This window comes from Pinus tabuliformis, chromosome X, assembly GCF_031772625.1.
Source record: "Pinus tabuliformis cultivar Carrire ecotype Pingquan chromosome X, CPIR1, whole genome shotgun sequence".
Lineage (NCBI taxonomy): Eukaryota > Viridiplantae > Streptophyta > Pinopsida > Pinales > Pinaceae > Pinus > Pinus tabuliformis.
In genome coordinates this window covers 1408680609-1408699113 of record NC_142308.1, presented here as the reverse complement: position 1 = coordinate 1408699113, position 18505 = coordinate 1408680609, and positions in this window count along the sequence as shown.

Below are 18505 nucleotides of genomic sequence, written 5' to 3'. Positions count from 1 at the left end.
TAATCATGATTGGATTAGATTTAAATTGTTTGTCGATAACTAGCAAATAAAATTGCCTCAATAGTTTAATCTAAGGAAATGGAAGCAATAAGGGATAGAAATGGATTAACCATTAAATGGAAAATTTTGAGTTTCTAGTCTAAATGCACTTAGGTGACTAAGATTGTAAAAAATGTTAGGAAAGTTAAGGGTAGGTAGAAATATGAAATGCAATTGGAGCACGAAAGGATTTTTATCCTAAGTTATAACATTGGATACATGCGCATATGATGATTGGTTTTAATTAACCATAAATTACCCATATCTATGTTATTTTGTAAATGTTTACACTTTATCCATTCATTCACCCCAACAGCCCACACATGTCACATCGATCATAGCTTTTGACCCCACCATCACTTTCTGCCTCACGTTATTAAATCTCATTCATTTTCTTCTTCATCATGCACATTCCCCTAATATCTGGTGGCCTACATCATTTCTCGGCCCTCCTTTATCGTCTGAATGTTATCAGCAGAGCGGTGGGTCAAAGTCAACAGTTTTGGAAACTGCCCTCCAAAACTGGAAAACCATGCTCCTAGTCTTTCAGGACTTAAAATCCAAAACCGCTTGTGACCCAAACTTACTCTCGAATGTAGTTTTCCATCCATTTGCTTACCACCACCCCTATGTCATCATCTACCTCCACTCCCATGTCATTTCCTCTATCCAATCAGCCTCCGCCTATATTACTGTTATCCATTTAATTCACTACTCCCACAAATAAATACTCCATACACCCGTTTACCAATACCATTGGAGAATTAGTGAGGATTTAGCTATTGATTAAACAAACCTCCTCCATTTTATTCATTATAAGCCTTGTTCTTTCAAAAAAAAGGTTACATAGTGCATTCCTATAACTCAATTGATCACTGGAGGTGTCATGCTTACAATTGAAACGACAATTCACCATTCCACCAATTATTTTGTCCTATTTACAAGCAAACTAGCATCTAGGTCCACTTAATCTATTTTCGGTTATACTGTTATTTTATTATCACTGTGTTTCAGCCCAATTCTTCCAATTTCTATCTCTTTCAGCTTGCAATTCAATTAACAGAATTCCTCCTTAGGGGAAAGAAGTTGCAAAAACCCCAAATTCTCTCATTCATCCACAAGTTCACTTCCATCACACTCCCTTACTTGATAGAGTGTAAAATCAATGAGTCTTTGTCTAAATTTGATTTTTTTGAAATCTATTGCTGGATGGAGGATCAATTAGTTGGTCAAACAAATGAAATAAGGTTTTGGGACTCGCACCTTCCTCATTACATCTTCCCTCAGATACACAGAACCCCTGAATTTTTCAGAAAATGTCATGAATCCTATGACCCACTTAAAGAGCTATTATCTCAACCATAGGAGAAATATTATGCTACATTAATTCTCAGTCCACTGAACAGATGTTGCAGGCACCAACCATTGTGTCAACCCATCCTTTTTCTCACGAAATTCTAATAGAAGCCTATCAAAAGCTAGATTTCACTAAAAGAGCTCAAACTCTAGAACTTTTCCTAGCTATAGATAGCACTCTTCCTAAAATAAACCCTCCCTACGATTCATCTATATTCCAAAACAGAACTAAGAAAATTTCCACCATCCTTTGTTTTCTTCTTGGTTACTATTATGATCAACATGTAGATGAGGCCATCATTGGTTTCTTGTCTATGTTTTCCGTTGTTTCTAAACCCACTATTTGTTTTAAATTTAGTCAATTAGTAGCTAAGGCCATTCATGAACAATTTGTCCAGTTCAATACTGAAGAAGTATTCAAGTATTCTTCAATACCTGCGTATATTTTTATCTATTTTTAGGGAAGCATGTTTCCATTCACTTTGCAGAAGCTAGATGAAGAAGCCAACCAAAAATAATTTATCTTTTGGACTTTGATGGGAATGAAGGAGAAGGAAGAATTTTCATATAAACATTTCATAGAGTTGTTTGTTCATCTAGCAATTAATCTTATGAGCAACACTCCAGTACCAAGAACAAGTGATGAAATTATGAAAGTGTTGCAGTTGGTTTATCAAGCCACAACAAGAGATTGGTATCTTTACCAAAATTATACAGAGATCAGAGTCTTTGGTTATGAACTTCCACCTTACAAGTTGCATAAGTACCTCTCTATGAGAATTTTTGCATTAGAATACATTAGGCAAAGGCTTAGTGCAGATGAAGTACATTTTGTGGCTATAAAGAATAAATCACAGTTTAAGCTAAAGGCTCAGGTTGGTCCATTCAACTGTAACACTAGAGAAACAGGAGAAGAAGTAGAGAAGTAACTGAAGGAAATGAAGTTTGGCCTCAGCTTCACATGGTCTTATGACCCAATGGGAATAATCTCTAGACTCAAAGTTGAAAATAATTTTACTCCATATGTAAAACAACCAGGCCTGAAATTGAGCAATACAAAAATCTGTCAGAATGGAAGGAGAACACCCTTCAAGAAGTAGAAGAATAGGAAGTTTCTACTTCAAATTTACAAACTCCACTTAGACAGGAGAGGACATCCGAATGAGGAAGTGGAGAAAAATCATCCCCTACAACTGAACCACCAAGTTGAGGTTTTAGAATTGTCCATAGAAAGAAGAGACCTAATCTCTCTTTGAAGGTTAGTGCAACTATTGAGTCACATAAAACAACATTTGATGGACTTGGGGAAACATCTCTTTTCACATAGTCTAGTAGGAAAACTATTTAGTCTCCCACTCATTCCACCACATCTCATGAATAGCAGGTGATTCAGACTAGTGAAGGTAGTCAAAAGGATAAAGAAGATGACATTTTTTATTTTTTCAGTGAAATTAAGAAGAATAATGAGGAGTTGAAATTAAACACTTATACTCAATTCTGGAAACATTCTTTGAGTTCTCAAACCAAAATTCTTTTAGTATTTGAATATGAGAAAGGTAAAATGTAGATGGCTTTCTTGCAAGCTCAAATTCCACATCCCAGGACTGCTGCACATTACCAGAAGCAAACCTCCATTGAATTTGATGTTGAAGATGTACATCCAATTTACCAAATTGAGACGCACAAATTGACTGGCCAAATGATTGCCTCTACTTTAACTAACACTGCCATGAGTCTGTAAAAAATGCAGGTTACCTTGGATAATACACAATTATAACTTAAGCTTGAGAAAGTTTACTTAATGGAAAAAGACACCAAGATCAAAGCTTTGGAAGATCTGGTGTTGAAGATGAGATATGAGCCCTCTGATATAAAGGTTGGAGAAGAAATCGTCAAGAAGAAAAATAGTGAGATTTCAGCATTAAGGAAGCAATTAAAATTTCCAACTTCAAAGGACCCAATCACTAAAGATATTGAAGAAACTGATACTCAGAAATCTGACATGATGAATCTCATCATGGAAAAAAATTTGCAATTAAAACAGATGGAGGAGCAAATGGAGAAACATGTCAAAGAGAAAGAGGAAGCTATAAAAAAGGCCAATATTCCAATGGATGTAATTCCTCTTACAACAGTCCCTATAACTATAGTTTCTTCCTTGGGCACAACATCAATGAGAGTAACAATAGTAGGAGCTGAACAAGTTTTTGAAGTTGTTCAAAATCTATTTAATTAGATAGAGGAAATGAAGAAAATGTAGGATGAACTGAAGAAATTACAACACATGAAAGCAATTGTAGACAACTCACATGCAGTTGAGTTGTAGAGGGAAAAAAATTAAATTGAGGTATTGCAGAAAGAAATCAATGAATCTTACCTTGGAAATAAATTGGGTTTGGTAAAGGAGATTTTATGGGAAGAGATTACTAAATAAATCAAAGATATCTAGCCTTATACCAAGATAATATTTGACCAAAAGGACTTGTTGGAGAAAGCTCGGGAAGCTATTGAAATAATCTGCAAGGAACTTGAGGACATGCCAGAAGTTACCACTCAAATAATCAAGTTTTTGAATTCTAAAGAAAACTATGAGCTTGAAGAATTATGTATTAATTACATGACATCAACCATACTAGAAGTGAACAAGATTATTACAAAGAAAAATCTCATTCCTCAATTGAAGGAAAAATGCAAGAGTGTTAGTGTCATAGTTCAACAGTTTTTCAGCAGGTTGGAACCCTTGACCAGCAAGGGTTTTCCTTCTATGCTGGTGATAAATGATAAATTAATTCCCAGTGAAGGCTATGCCTGAAAACTTACAGAGGTCAGTACCAATGCAGCTACATTTTCATACATAAAAGCTGCAACAACACCAAGGGTTGTGTTGAATGCACTCAGAGATACCTTTTTCCTCCTAAATGAAATCAAACATATATTTTTAGTGAAACCCACTTTTACTAAATATACAAAAATGGATGAGGTTTATCGAAGGGTAACTAAGTTATCTATCCCAGATAAGAAACTTTGGGAATAGTTAACTGACTTACTTGACTGAAAGGAGGGTCAAACAACGTTCAACATTTCCAGGAACATTCATCAATGTCTCAGCAACATCCAACATTTCCAAGGACAGTTATCAATAGCTCAGCAACATTCAGCATTTCTAGGAACAGTCATCAACAGTTCAACACCAAAATAGTGACACATCAACTATCAATTCATATTCCTGATTTTGTATTAATCTATTTTTGTAAATTTGTTTAAGATATTTTGTTAGGTCCAATATTGTATAAATAAATCTCTTTAACGAGTTATTAAGGGTTTCACTCTTGAAGAAACAATTGTAAGCACTAAATATACTTAGCTTTTTCTGAATGATTAATAGCAAAGAAAAGGAATTTGAATTTTGATTCATTATAGTTTCGTATTCCTTGTAAGTTTTATAGTTTTCATTCACTGTGTTTTCTTCATATTCTTAAGTTTTACAAAGATAACCAAATAGGAGTAGTTGAGTCTAAATTTACTCTTATAAGCTTTCTGAAGTGATCATCCTTAAAGAGAATGAATTAAAAATCTGTTTGTTTAAGTAATTCCCTCTAAATCATAAAATCATTAATATCTTTGTAGACATGGGCATATTTTGTTAAACATTCTGAACATTGTTTGAAGTTTTTGTTATTTATGGTTATTTAATTTTCTATTTGAAAACTGTAATAGTCATATCATCTTTCTATTTCTACTCAACACCAAATAAGCTAAATCATAGTGTGAATTTTTATAGCAGCCCTTTGTTCAATATTAGTATTATTCAAGAAGTTTAGAAATCACTGTTTTAAATCTGTTTCATACATTGGTCCTCCAAAAATTAAAACGAAATGCCCAAAAGCAAATACCTTAGGTGCCCTGGCATGATAGCTGACCATTATCATCTCAAAGTTACAACACTATACATAAAGAATATTACCACCAAATTGTCAATGTTTTGTAGTTTGTAGTTAATGTTGTATTGTTGATATCTTTAGGTTTCAAGAACAATCTTTTTTTTTTCTAGTAGTAAATTCTTATTTTTATCAAGCTATACATAAATAATATTTCCACCAAATTGTCAAAAGAAAATAAATTGAAATTTTAGAAAATAGTGGAAGTAGTTTCAAAATCGAAGGGTCTACTATTTCAATATTTTTGAAGTGAGAGGTGCATTGTATGACTCAATATGAAACAATGTGTGATTCTATCCATGCTCAACATGGAATTAACTTGTGTCGCTTTTAAAATAAAATTGAAATACTTTCTAATTAAAAATGTTTGTACAACTCAAAATGAGGGCATCCATGTTCAATGTGAATTGACACTTTTCCCTTTTTAAATAAAAATAAAGCACTTTTTATTATGTTGGTTAATTAAATTTAAATTATTTGAATATATATCTATATCTATACATATATAATCCAACAAACTTTAGATTGATGGTGAATCAATGTACTATTAAGTTTCTTCTTGGGATAAGTGACCAATTCAAATCCGCCATGGGTGTTCCCACACACACACACACACATATATATATATATAACCCATCCACGAGGTTTTAGATTGATGGTGGATGAGTGCACTATTAAGGGAGTTCTTATTTATGATAGGTAACCAATTTAAATGTCCTGTAAGTGGTCCCACCTACCTACATTATTATATGTATATAATGTTTTAATACCTAAAGATATGAATTTATCAAGGTAAAAAAATTTAGATATTTCATAATTATGACACATGAGTGCTTGAATGAAATCAACCTTGAATTAATATTGACTAAACACTATGTCAACCAATGATTAATATCCTAGGTATGTGGCCAAAATGATAATCTTATAATGACTATTACCCTTTGTTTGAAGAGAAGTAGATTGCAAGCCTCTAAAAAGTAAAATTTCATTTGATGCTGAATGTTATATATTCAATGTTGCATTGCTAATACTTTTAGGTTTCAAGAAAAACCCTCTTTTGACCAGAATTAATTTTTTGTTTTTATTAAGCTATACATAAAGAATCTTACCATCAAATTGTGAAAGGAAAATAAAGTGAAATCTAAGAAAATTTTGGAATTATCTTCCAAATAGAAGGGACTATTATTCCTACATTCTTTCACTGAGGGATGCATTCTACAACCAAATATGAGGGAAACGTTTGATTCTTTCCATGCTTAGTGCTTCTTTTGAAATAAAAACAAAATACTTTCTAACTAAAAATGCTTCTAGTACTCAATATGAGAGTCATGTATGATTTCACCCATACTCAACATGCAATTGACAGTTGTCCGTTTTAAAACACAGCTAAAAGATCTTTTAATCTATAGTTTAATTAAATAAATTATTTGAGTGTAGATATATATCTATATATATATATATATCTATATATATATATATATATATATATATATATATATATATATATATATATATACACACACACACACACACATTTGGATTGATGTTGAAGGAGTACTTTGTTAAGGCGCTTGCTATGATATGAATTATCCACCTAACTAGCCAATTATATATATATATATATATATATATATATATATCTATATATATATATAGATATGTTATAAAGGTAAAACAACTTAAGTCTTTCCTAATACAAGTAATAAAAAAATGTAAAATTTGCTTATTTTTTAGGATAAAATTAGTATATGGATTTTAAAAATATTAATAATAATAAAAACATTAATGTCCTTCCTAAGTAAAATATTTCAATATATAATGCTAAGAAATATTAACATGTATTTATTAACATATTAATAATAAAAATATATTTTAATACAAACAATCTTGTTTATATATATATATATATATATATATATATATATATATATATATATATATATATATATATATATATATATATGGTTAAAGAATTTAAAGTAGTCCTAGTATTGTAGATTTAATTATTTTTCATGTGTACATATAACAATGGTATAGACTTATCTTCCTTACATACCTATGAAGTACAAATAGGAATCTAATATCTCAAGGAGAAAACCTTTTTTCAATCTTTTCACTAGAATATAGGCCTGTACCTCAAGATATTTGACCCTTCCCTGTGTTTTCTATACCCATGACTAAGATGGATCTATATTGGTTGAAGCTCAATAATGGCTTCAAGGAGATGTTAAACCCATACAATGCAATCTCCCTTGAATTGTTTGCAAAGAAATAAATGGAGATTAACATAATGGTCTTTCATCAGTCCTTATGTTGATCTATGAATACTCATTCTCCAAAATAATTGTCATTTCCTTGCATTCCTAATATTATGAATCTCAATTATCATGGACACTTGCATTCAAAATATCATGAATCTCAATTATCATGGACATATTGGTTGGAGACAATGTTCGAGGATTTTTTTGGGACAAGTATTTGTCAACTACATTGATTTTTCTTTATTATCGATAAACACTTAGCAGTGGATAACCAAGAAAATATACACAGAATTAGCCTATAGTGCACAATACTTGTGTGCGGTATGTCTAAATAAGTTGTGTGTGTTGGTTAACATTGGAAATTGTTGATTGTTAAATAAAGGGTAGTTGACAAGAAGTAAACTATCGAGAAATCGACAAGAGGATCGAACCTAGTAGAATACATTTGACAAATCTAGTACATGTTGTACAAAAAACATTGGCTATTGACTAATCGGTTGGTGAAGTTGACCATAGATCCATTTGACAAATGTGCAATGTGATATGGATATATCAACAAAATTTTCTCTCCCACTCAAAAAGTATTATGATTTTCTTGAAAGCATGCTTCCTGCAATATGAAAAAACTTTGACAAGGATTGTGCTTGAGTTTTAATATCCAATTTTGTAATAAAATGATGATTATAGTCAAATCCAAGTCTTGATTGAGGATTTGACCTACCATACTCATCGATTTAATCGACTACCAACTATGCCTATTGAAGAAAGTTTCCAAGTTAAGCCTTTAACAATCTAAATTCGACTCACCATTAGTTAAATCCAAGTCTTGACTAAGGACTTAACCTAGTATATTGATTGACTTAGTTGACTACCAACTATGCCAATTGAAGGAATTTTCCATGTTAATCCTTGACCAATCTAACTTCGATTAATGTGGGGAGCTGACTTCCACTTGTTGGTGGATTGAAAATTACAAAGATGGCTGGGGATGCTAGTATTTGAGACCGTTAAACTATAAAAGTAAGAAAAAAATGCACATAAATTGGAAACTAAATCACACAAGAAAACAAAAGGAATTTACGTGCTCAAACCCTAACAGTGTGTCAAGGAAACCTCCACGGGAAATGGATTGGAATTATTATTGCTCAGGGTTCAAAATTATTCTCCATCCTTTTAGGAAATCATCAATTTAATATGAAAAAATTCATTACATAACTCCTTATGGTTATGCAACTGTCTGAATCATAAATCTATATTTATTAAGATAATTACATTTAACAATAATTGTTGTCATTCCTAACAATGTCGATCTTGACAACAATTTTCCTAATCCCTTTCCCATGCCCATTCATCATCTTTTCTGCAAGCCAAGAGAAAGCAATCACCATCACAACTTCTCCACTGATACTGGCTTTGTGAACATATCTGCACAATTCTCCTATGTGTGGAGCTCCTTGAGGTATACTCTACAACCATTGATCACATGTCTTACAAAATGGCATCTTACATAGATGTGCTTAGTCTTGTTGTGGTATGTTGGATTTGTAGCAAAATGAATAGCAATCAGACTGTCAGAAAATACATTTAGTTTCTCCCTTGTCCTTCCAAGCTCATCAAGTAGACCTTTTAACCAGATTGCCTCTTTACAAGCATCTGAAGCATCTATATACTATGCTTCAGTAGTGGACAAAAGAATTGTTTATTGAAGCTTTGACATCCAACTAATTGCTCCACCTACAAGAGTAAAGACATATCCTATATTAGATCTCCTTTTTTCCAAGTCACCTACATCATCAACATCCACATATTTCCACACTAAATCTCCACTATCATTAAAGATGATACAATAGTCACTTATGCCTCTCAAATACCGAAGCATCCATTTCACTGCTTGCCAATGTGCTTCTCTTCAATTTTCCATGAACCTGCTAACACCTTCAATTCCATGTGAAATATGAGGTCTTGTAGATACCATTGCATACATTGAATTACCTACCCCATTTTCATATGGTACATGAGACATAGGCTTATTTTCTTTATCAGTTCTAGAACTCAAACTCAAACAAATCTTAACATGAGAAGCTAAAGGAACAGTGGCAGGTTTAACATTGTCCATACCAAACTTTGAAATTATTTTCTCCACATACTTTTGTTGTAATAACTAGATATTTGCATTTTTCCTGTCTCTGTGTATCTCCATGCCCAAAATATGTTTTTCAGCTCCAAGATCCTCCATATCAAATGTCCTAGAAAGTTGAGCCTTTAACCTATTGATCTCTTCCATTGATTTTTCTTGCAATAAGCATATCATCAACATTCAAAACAAAGATAATGAATATGCCATTTAAATCTTTAAAGTATACAAAATGATCATACTCACATCTAGTGAAGTTATGGCTCACCGTGAAGGAGAAGATTCTTGTACCACTTCCTCGGGGTCTGCCTCAGGCCATACAATGATTTCCTAAACTTACAAACTAATTTTTTTTGCAACCTTATACAAAACCTTCTAGTTGTTCCATATAAATCTCTTCATCCAAATATACAGGAAGAAAAGATGTTTAAACATCTAACTATTTTAACATAAGGTGAAGTAATGTAGCTAGTGCTACATAGTACAAATAGAAACATGTTTTACGACTGGTGAAAAAATCTCATGAAAGTCAATACCTTATACTTGAGAATACCCTTTTGCTACCAACCTTGCCTTATATCTTTCAATATTTACATCAACATTTCACTTCAATTTGAAGACCCATTTGGATCTGATAACACTTCTCTCTTCAAGAACTTCTACAAGATCCCAAGTTTTGTTCTTGGCTAAGGAATCCATTTCCCCATCCATGGACTTCTTCCATTTCTTACTATTCCCATCATCCATTGCTTCCTAATAACAAGAACATTCCCCATCTTTAGTAATAAACACAATAGAGGAAGCAAAATATTCATACCTTTTGGGTACTGTTCTTTCTCTTGTAGACCTCCTTAGAGTGACCGGTTGTTGAATTGGTTCTTGAACTTCTACAGTTTCCTTTACATCTTCTCCACCTTTTACTTCAAAATTCACTTCTTATTTTCGACTTTTAGAAAAAAATTGAGTCACCAACTGAACTTGCTGATTCGGTGATACATCTCCAATAATGACTATCTTATGAGAAGAAGGATCCAACAACCCGTATCCTTCCACAACGTCATCATATCGAACAAAGACATAACATTTTTCTTTTGGGACTAACTTAGAACAATGGTTTTTTGAAATAGGAGCATAGACATTACAACAAAAAAGTCGTAAATATGAATAATCACAAGAATGAGCCGACCAAACTTCTTTAGGACTTTTACAATTAGTAGCAACTGAAGGTGATCTATTTACCAAATAACCAACAGTGGACACTACTTCTGCCCACAAATCCTTTTGTAGGTTAGCATTATTGATCATGTTTTTGACTCTCTCCATAGGAGTCCAATTACTACATTCAACAACACCATTTTTCTGAGGAGTATAGAAAATAGTTTTATGTCTAACAATCCCTTCATCCTTGCAATATTGTTCAAATTATAAGGAAGTAAATTCACTACCATTGTAAGTTCTTAAATATTTAATCCTTTTACATGTTTTGTTTTCCACGATTACTCTAAACTATCTAAAACCATGAAATAAATCAGGCTTTATTTTTAACATATAGACCCATACTTTCCCGCAGTAATGATCAATAAATGTAACAGAGTAATATGCACCTCCATAAGATACTATAGGAGATGGTCCCCAAAGATAAAAATGAATAAAGTCCAAAGTTCCTTTACTATTATGACTACCAACATTAATTATTTATCTATATTTTTTCCATATACATAATGTTTGCAAAAATCCAAACTAAATGATTTCAAATTAGGAAGTAATTTGCGATTCATCAATACCTGAAGGTATTTCTCGCTCATGTGACCTAGCCACTGATGTTGTAGGTGACAATCTTCTTCTTCCTTCTCCGATAAATTCATTTCCTCACTGACATGAGTACTTCATTTAAGTTTGTAAATGTTTCTGATATTCTTTTCCTTCATAATAATGAGAGTGCCCTTTGAATCTTTCAACACTCCAACTTGACCTTTAAACTTGTAACCTTCCAAGTCTAATACTCTGAAAAAAAATCAAATTCTTTCACAACACAAGTACATGTCTAACTTCAGCCAATATTCTAATTATATAATCATAAATTTTAATTCTGTCATTTCTGATGCCAACAATTTGACAACATCAATTACAACCCATAAACACAGAACTACCATTCACAGATTGATATGAAGTGAACCAATTTCTATGCGGACTCATGTGATGCGAAGCACTAGAATCTAACAACCAATCTTCATAATGATCAGAAACAATGCAAATAGGTAAATATTCATCTATCCTACGTGATTCAACACATAAAAATTCATCAATCATACCGGATTCAACTTGATTTTCTTCCTTCTTTTGGTTTTCAATGGACTCCTTTCTTTTCCAACAAGCTTTCTTGAGTTTCCTTGTTTTCTTGTAGTACCAACATTTTACTTGCACTTCTTTCCCCTTGACTTTGATCTGGAAGAAATTCTTGGTTTTTCTCTAACTTCCCTCGTACTTCTTCATATAATAGAGCTCCGACAACATAATCAAATTCTAAGAATTCATTTGTGCTCAAACTGATAGAAGTCACAAAGTGATCCCAAGACTCACGAAAGGAACATAACAAGGTAATATCTTTATCTTCTTCTTCACGTTTAACATCCATATCTGATAACTGGCAAATAAATGTATTAAATAATTAAGGTATTCTTCAATTTTACTACCCTCCTTCATTCAGAGGCTATACAACTTCCTCTTCAGATGAATTATTTTCGTTAAATACTTGGTCATATACAATGTTTCCAATTTTCCCCACAAACATGTTCCTTAGGATTCCTCAACAATGTTGAAGAGAAACTTATCTACAAGGTACAACTTTATGGTACTGAGATCTCGAGAATCCAAGTCCTCCCATTCCAAATATGTAATGTCATCAAGCTTTTATCTAACCCCATCTAATGCTTTGTGCAACCATTGTTGCACTAGCAAATCCTGTACATTCAGTTTCCACAATGTAAAATTGTTTTTATCGGTGAAATTCTCCACCTCAAACTTAACATTAGTCATTTTAGCCATTTTCTTCCTACACAGGATCTTTCAAGATTCATTTTATTAATGATTGCGTTCTTTCACAAAAATATTCTTTCACTCAGGGTTTTTTCTTGGTTTCTAGCCACCTTGTTTCAAAATAAAAGTTTATACTTTCTTGTTTGAAATTTTCAACTAGTGTTTCTCTCTATTAAATTTGCAGCCTATTTTTCATTTGGGTTTTTCCACCAAGGTTTTTAATTCTCTTATTCGCTCAAAACCTCAACAAAAAATTTCCACCAAAAAAATAATTCTTCTTCCACAAAAAGGCAATTTCTAGAAACCCTGTTTTCTTTTAAAGAAGCCCAACAACGAATCATTAAAGAAAAAAGATCATCAATGATACCAAATTAACAATGAAAAGATCTGCCAAGTCAAAAAAAATACCTGCTCTATTTTCTTAGTTCCAAGACTCCTTTTTCATTACATCTAATTTTTCATTGTCTAATGAAAAAGGAAAATTGTTGCTGCTCCTCCTTTTGTTTTGCAACTTTCTTTGGCGTAGCTTCACAACTCTAGTGGTTGCTCCATTTATTTTTAGGATTTCTTTGGTGTAGCTTCACAAATGTTGTAGTGGTGATATTTTATCAGTGATTCCAAAATAGGTATATTATGGACTTCTCCTTCCTTGCATTCGACACTCCAATTAAAAAAAAAAATCGAATAACGACTACTTCTTGAATCACTAGGCTTTCTTGACTCCTTTTTTCATGACTTGGTGGGCCTGGCTTGGCCTTTCAAACAGTTTTGAAAAAATACTCTTCCATCTACACTTCTACACAAGCGGTGGCTCCAAATAGAATCACATTCCATCTACTCTGATCAGTTACTCTTTTGAGTGTTCTAGACAGAGTCACAACCCTCTCCAAAAACACTTCCTCTAGCTCAGTCTCTTTGTGTCAGTAGAATTCTTCATCTCTTGCTTCAGGCTTCAAATTTTGCCTTACAACTACCTCACGACCCTCACAAACTTAGAGCTCAGATACCACTTGTTGGTATTTGAGCTCGTTAAATTATCAAAATAATAAAGAAATGAACAAAAATTGGAAACTAAATCACACAAGAAAACACAAATAATTTACATGGTAATATTGTGACAATGTGTCAACGAAACCTCCACGGGGTGAGGGGGATTGGAATTCTTATTGCTCAAGGTCCAAAATGACTCTCCAACCATTACACCAAGCCTCTCAGGAAACCATCAATTTAATATAATAATATTGGTTTCATAGCTCCCTATGGTTACACAAATGTTTGAATGGTAAACGCAGATTTACTGAGATACTTACATTAAACAATAATTGTTGTCATTCCTAGAAGGGTAAGTTCTCGATATTCTTTTATTCGATAAATTTATCATATTTTTCATTAAAAATAATTCAATTTTGTACTTATAAATGTTGAGGAGGTTAGTTAGAGTCAAGTATTATTATCTAAGTAATTGAAGCCCAAGCACGTCGTGAATCTCAAGATCAAAAAAACTTGCAATGATTATGAGTTAATGGTTATGAATCTTAATGGACTCATGAAAAACATAAATTTTATATGAAGGATAATAGTTCACTTGAGCCTAAATCTAATAGTGCTAAAAATGGGAAAGTAAAAAACTAATATATTGCTGATTAAGTTAGATTGTGTAATGTTAGCCTTTTCGCTGAAAAATTTTGATATCTAATTGACAACAATTGTGAACTATTGGTATCAGAAAAATGTTAGCTATAGAGTCAATGACCTAACTTTCAATTGAGTCGAGTCACATGTGAAACAATATAAAAACATGTCATAAGTAATTGTTTTCCTTCATGTAATAATCAATGCAAACTCTATATTGTTAGAAATCTCAAAAAATCCTAGTCACGAATATTAGGAGTAGAAATAAGCATCGGCGTAATGCATGATTTATGATTTATATAGTGAATCATATGGTCAAAATGCAGACTCCATATTTCTAGAAATCTCAAAGAAGCATAACAACAATTAGTGAGCACCAACATAAAGAAATGATTATGATTTATAAAGAGAATGAAGAATACTGATTGCACAACAAATTTTTCTGCAACAATAGAAGATGAATATTGAATGGTAAAAAGGGAAACATGTTGTGACTAATTTTTTACATTTATGAAATAATTGTATTTAATGTAATGATAATAAACAATATTTTGTTGTTATTCATCTTTATGCAAACTGTGAGGACAATAGAAAAGGTGTCAATTTACTCGTTTTATATAGGGTAGGTGAGTTTCATTTCATTATCACATTAAACACCAGTTCCATATTTTTTAAAATATTTTGTAATTCCCTAAATAAATCCAATTCCAAAATAAAACTTTTCTAAGATTAAATTAATTTTGGTGATGTTGTGCTGGAAAATGGTAATGAGTGGATTCAAATATGGTCATAAAAAAGAGGATATATATATATATATAGATATATATATATATATATATATATATATATATATATATATATATATATATATATATATGTTGATGTTGTAACTAATTTTTTACCTTTATGGAATAATTGTATTTAATGTAATAATAATAACCAATATTTTGTTGTTATTTATCTTTATGCAAACTGTGAGCACAGTAGAAAATGTGTCAATTTACTCAGGTGTCAATTTACTTGTTTTATATAGGGTAGGTGAGTTTCATTTCATTATCACATTAAACACTAGTTCCATATTTTTTAAAATATTTTATAATTCTGTAAATAAATCCAATTCCAAATAAAACTTTTCTAAGATTAAATTAATTTTGGTGATGTTGTGCTGGAAAATGGTAATGAGTGGATTCAAATATGGTCATAAAAAAGAGGATATATATATACCACCAAAACTATTTGAATTTCATTATTAGAAGTCACTTATAAATACAGAGATCAAACAATAATAATTAAGTTGCAAAAATTTGAAATTTGAAAATTTTATTCTTGCATGCATCAACACAACGTCTCCTTTTATATAGCTTCAATATGAAATAACTCAACTATAGATTTTATTTTTTCATTACATTATTTTCAATCAAACTTGTCTACAGAAAAAATAATACACAGTGGTTTGTGTTTTGAATCCCTATTGATTATCTTTTTTATTTGGAATAATATGGGGATTATTTTCAATCAAACTTGTCTACAGAAAAAATAATATACAGTGGTTTGTGTTTTGAATCCCTAGTGATTATCTTTTTTATTTGGAATAATATCGGGAATAGTGTATGAATTGGTTATTTTTAACAAATAATTGAATACTTCAAAATAATAAAAAAATAGAATTTGCCATATTTAAAAATATGGCAGCTCTATATTCCTTACTATTTTATATACAACATAGATATTTTTCTTCATTATTATATATTAATTTATTTTTTAATATGAAAAAGTATATGATTTTTTTTAATTTTTTTTTTAAATAGAAAGATAAAAGTTATAAAATTTAAAAACATTTTAACAATTTTAAATCATGAAATAGAATTTTTAGAAAGTCTCTACAAAAAAAATGCATACTTTCCTTTTAACACGAACATTTCATAGTAATAAATATTCATTTGGTAGCTTGATTCATTCTTCTTGACTTTGTTTTTAAACATTGCAATTAGGGAATGTCAAAGAAATGTAATGATCAGGGCAGTAAGAAGGAGTGAAAGAACAATGATCATGAAGAAGAGTGTTTGAATTAGAGTGCTTTAGCTACAAGGACTCATTGAAATTTTAATACATTTTTACTTTACGTGTAGAATACATTATCGATATCCAATTATATTCACAAATAAGATTATGGAGTGGAACAAACATTATTCACTTTATGGATATATAGCATAAAGTAATGTGGGATTGAGAACAAAATATGTCTACATTTGCATTAAGTATTTTCATTTTATTTTTTCATGAATAATATCATGTTCGTTAGATGTGCTTAACTCTCACTTTTTATTTTTATTTTGTAAAGTGCATATTTTTATGTATATAAATTTTTTTTTAGATGTATTATTAGTTGATATTGATCTATAGATTTACTAAAATTCTATGTGAGACTCATAACCTTTCTTTAACTTTTATTCAAGTAAATATTTTTTTTCAACAAGAATGAGTACTTTTACATCAAATATGTGCCCGTTCACTACCAAAACCTAGGAGACTTACAATGCTCGTGAAATTCTTGATTTTATTTTTAACAATTGCAGGCTCTCTATCATTGTCCAAATTAGACAAAAAATATAGGACACACCAATACTCTTATTCTACTAGTAGTATATACCCGACAAAATTGAGACAAAAGAAATGCATTTAAAACTAGTCATAGCTAACTACTTTAAGTAGTAGGTAAATGGTCTGATTCAAATCAATGCCCAGACTCACATCTTCAATGATGCTATTTATTTCGCTCTTCTGTAGTTGAAGGTTTGTAAAAATGTTATGTAGTGCCACAACTTGGTCCTCCAAGCATGAAATTCTTGGGCTTTTGTTGAAGAATCAAGTGCAGTTATGTATAATAGGATTCTTCTAAACTTGATAATAATTTGTGAAGAAATTTTACAATTTATCTTGGCTTATGTTCGTATTATTATTAGTGTGTGTGTTTACTCCATCAAACCGCTATAAAGACATAAGAAACAAGAAAAGAAAATATTGGCTCTCTGCTAGGGCCAAAACCTCTCTTTCTTAGAGAGGAAAAACATTTAGTAAATTTCTCTTATTGAAGCTTATTATTGCTCAATTCCAAACCCTAGACCCTTGATTAGAATATCCTCCAAGTACAAGTCAAGTCCTTCCTCCTTCCTGTACTTTTCTCCCCGACACTTAGTCCTCCTTCTTCCAGAACTTTGTTCTCCTTCTTCCGATACTTTTCTCTTTTTACAATTGTGGGTAGTCCTTGTTGTATTTTCCCTAGAAGAGACACTTATCTTTGGTCTCTAGTGAAGCCCTTCATTAATGATGATTTCTTCCTTATTCTAGACCAACCGAGCTCCTTCTTCAATGTGTAGGTATAGACTTGATATGAAATTTGTAGCCCTAAATTCTCGTACATGTGGGAGGTTTAGTAGTGTATTTTGTTCCTTTCTCCTTTGTATGAGAGAGTTTCCTCTTAGCTCTAGAGGGAGGCCTTGTAGGCCTAAGTTTCAAGCACAAACCAAGATGAATATATGATTGTGATTTTTCTACTGATATAACCATAGACTCCTTCATTTATCTCAAATGTGTGACTATAATTTTCCCTAGAAACAGTCCCAAAACTTCTCCTTTCTTCCTTCTTTACTCGCTGCACTTGGAGATCCCTTAAAGTTGGTCCTTCTTCACTTTTCCTTGACTTCTCTTGCTCTCTAATTTCATAGGTGAGTATTGGTCCTTATCAGGGAGTGGAAAACCTCTATATATAGAGGATTGTCCCTCCTCTAGGCTGACTTGGTGTTTCTTCATCATTTTTGCTGCTAGGAGGATGTCGTTGCATGGAGATGACTTGAATTTTCTTGGATATATTTCCTTTGACTTTTATACAAATTTATACATAGTGTAACATGATCTTAATGGTCTTCAATAAATACATTAAATCTTTGACTTCCTAAAAGAATTTAAATGTGTGTTACACAGTATTTTGTCATGCTTCCTGTACTTCCTTGTGACATACCTCGAAGTTCTTGAAACATGACCATTATACAGTATACTCATCCATGTATACAGCTTAGATCCCTCCTTAATATTTGTTTGCAAAATGTCTT